Source organism: Phyllostomus discolor, chromosome 3 (assembly GCF_004126475.2).
Source record: "Phyllostomus discolor isolate MPI-MPIP mPhyDis1 chromosome 3, mPhyDis1.pri.v3, whole genome shotgun sequence".
Taxonomy (NCBI): Eukaryota; Metazoa; Chordata; class Mammalia; order Chiroptera; family Phyllostomidae; genus Phyllostomus; species Phyllostomus discolor.
Window position 1 is genome coordinate 142,419,929 of NC_040905.2, and position 3,522 is coordinate 142,423,450.

Here is a 3,522-nt window from a genome sequence, read left to right on the forward strand (position 1 = left end):
AGCTTTACAGGTAATTATAATATTAAAAATTTGAATATTCTATGTGATTTGATATATTTGTGCAGAAAGAGTAAGATAAAATTGTTGAATAAATTGAAATAGATCTGGTTTGCAGAAGCTGCTCTGACATTTGTCGTGTGTGTGCTTTTGCAAAGAGTGCATAGGACATGTCTGTAGTGATGAAAACAGTAAAATCTTTCTAAGCTTAGATTTCAAGTTTCTTCCAATAATTCTAATCCCTGAAAATATTTTCAAGATCTGATTTCTAGATGCAATAGGTATTTTGTAACAGATACACATATTTCACCCTGAAACACATGTTTTCAAACCATTTGGACACTATGACAAGACTCAGCATGATACCCTCTGAGGGTCTGCAGGAGTCCTCTGAATCAGTTTCATGCAGAAACCCCTGTGCCCCATGCAAAGGCAGTGAAAGACAGCCTTGGATTACTCCTTTCTAGGATTTCCTGCAGGCTTGGGTTCGTAAGCATATAGGAAGGTAGCTGCTATGACAAGGATGGCTCCAAGGAAAACACACTGGATGGCACAAAATCTTGCAGTCAAAAATAGGATATCAGTGTTGATAATATTATGAATAAAGAGGTTGCAAGCCCGTTTAAAATGTGATCTGTGTACTTCATAACAGCAGCGATTGCAAAACCTTTGAGTGCCTGAAGAGCAACAACTACCCAGGTCAGTCGGTTATATTCCAGAAAAAAACCATTCTTTGATACCAACTCTCCGTCATAGGCCTACATGTCCATCAATCCAAACATGCTCCCAAAGACACCCAGTTGAATGTTTCTTATCCACACTGACTATTTAGTTTCTTTTTAAGATTTTCTCAAAGTAAACCCCAGAGAAGCCACTTGAGAAACATGCTGTGAGAACCGCCATGAGGCCTACAAATTGAGAGCCAGCTGAAAGTTCCTTCTAATCCAGTTCTTGGGAATCTGAGGGCCACTGTACAAAAGCAACTCCTGTCATCAGGATGACCAGGGAGAGCCACTGGTACACATCTAAGTTTTTACTAAGCATAGACATAGGAAATAGTGCTGTTGTAAGAATTTTCAGCTGATAGGTGGGTGACCTGATAGGTAGCTGCATCTAGATTTGACAATGCCACATAGAGTAGGTTATTCTGAAGAGTATATATCCCGGATGGAACAGCAAGTTTTAGCGTTTCTATAAGTCTATGAAGAATTTCATCATGTGGCATTCGATTCAGTGTTCTTGGACTACATTCTGTGGGGCAGCTCCACCTATGTACTCTGGCGACTAGGGCTCCACTCTGCCAGGAGCCCAGGGCTGCTAGGCCCTTCTCCCCACCCTATGGCCACCCCACATCTCCTGCCACATGGCACTGTCTGCTCCTGCTGCCACTGCCAGCCCGGTGCCAACTTTGCTTGTCTTTCTAAAAAACATTGAACAAAAGGAAAACACTTAATGCCAAATAATTTCTATTTTCTCACTGTACTTTCTAAAGATTTTCATCAATACTCAAATTATGGTGAAGACTGCCAAATATCTATGATCCCTTTTTTCCTTAATAAAAGGTTACAGATTTTAAACTGGAACATTGCTTCCAGCTAAAAGACTAAATTTCCAAGCCTCCCTTTGTTGTTAAGTGTGACTAAGCTTTGACTAATCATTGTAATGAAGAGTATTGTGTGGGTATCAATAAAAAGGATGTGCCTTTCTTGTCTCCTCCCTTTCTTCTATCCTTCTGCCTCTGCCTGGAAGGAAGATGTAGAGCTCTAAAAGCCCTCTTGGACCTTGAGGACAAAGACCAGACATAAGGGACAGAAGAGGCGAGTACTGGTTGTTCCCTGACCACTTTGTGGAAATGCCATACTATTCCAAGAATTGACTACCTTCAGTAATTTATTTAAAAAATGTAAATGAAAAATAAAATTCTATCTTGGTTAAGCCACCCGTATTATAAATTTCTTTGTTATACAGAGCCAAACTAATTCTAATTCAATTATCCAATGTTACTTTTACTGAGGATCTAGGCTTTTATTATGTCCTTCTGTAGCTCTAATGCATTACATCCTTGTTTATTTATTTAATAAGTGCTCATTGAATAGTTGGTGTACACCAGGCACTGTTTTAGGCATTTCAGTGGTTAGTGAAACAAACACAGTGTCTACCATTTGGAGCTTACTGTGTGGTAAAAAGACAATAAAATATGACAAATATTTTGTTTCCTACTTCTATACCTTTATCCCTCTCCTGACTACATTGAATTATTTTTTCAATTTGTGTCTTAAAGTTAGAGGAAGGTGCCATACAACTTCATCATTTCTTGAGATGTAAGTACACTGGCACATATGAATTTCAAAGTAAAATCTCTTCTGGCTTTAGCTACTTTGTTTCCACATAAGATTTTATAAAATTCTATGTGAAATGACAGTTTTAACAGCTAATAGGTCTTCTACTTGGGGACTCTTTTCCCTAGTACAGTGTGTGTGTGCATGCACATGCATGAGTTCTGGTTTCTTTGCTCCTTTTGTGATATAACAAATGCTAGAAAATTTTTTTGTTTTGTCTTCACCTTGTTTCTGCTAAAATCCATACTTGTCCTTTAATTGCTTTTTAAGTGGCCTTCAAACATTTTATGGCTTTTCTAATTGGATATTATCTAACCTATATGTTGTTAGAATGATGGCTCAAGACTCCTCTCTCACTCAAGGTATCTGTCAGAACCAGGGCAGAAGCTATGGGTCCTGTCTTCTTTACCGATCCCTGGCTACATAGGTTCTCAGAGTCACGGCAGATCCACACTTGGATTTGCTCCCTTGTTCTCTCCCACTGATGCTGTAATTTTGGGTGGATGTAGATACCTTTCCCATAACTCCTCATGCTTTTGGTTTACTCATTCCTTCACTGATCTGACCTTTGATTTCAGTCTCTCTTCATTTATCCCCTCCTCCACTACATTGCATCTCCTGTTCTGCTGGTGTTGCCTATGATTGTAATGACTGTCATCTGTCTGGACAACAGCCATGGTGGCAAAGGTATGGTTTCCTTTGACAAAATTCCTGGGCTATCTAACTCCCCACCTCTGCCACCCCAAAAAAGCAGTGCTTTAATAGGCACTAGAACCTTGTGTTGCATTTTTCATTTAGACAAAAAAATATTGTGTTATTATACATTATTTTTGGGCCCTTAGTATTTAATAATTCTTTTATCACACTTAGGGTCATTTCAGAGCTTTACTTATTGATCATTGAGTAAAATCCAAAGAACGTCCCTTTTTAAATAGCAAGCTGCAAGAGGTGAGAAGCAATATTTTGTCTATGAAAGCAACTTAAGAGAGAACAGCTGGAGTTTATTTTTAAGGATAGGAAATGTTTTATTGGCTTCAAAAAGTTTAGTCCCTGCTGAAACAATCTGAAAGAAGCAATGGCACTGGGTCCATTAAATTCAAGACATTATAAATTTTAGTTATTGGCACAAACATTAAGAATCTTGATATGTAGAGCCACAGTCTGAGAATATTGCTAAATTTGATTC

At 38.4% G+C, this 3,522-nt stretch overlaps 1 pseudogene; it reads right to left on the reverse strand.

Moving 5' to 3' along the window:
* Positions 1-423: 423 nt before the first annotated feature.
* Positions 424-3,013, reverse strand: LOC114490964 (annotated as a pseudogene).
* Between the last annotated feature and the right edge of the window lie 509 nt (positions 3,014-3,522).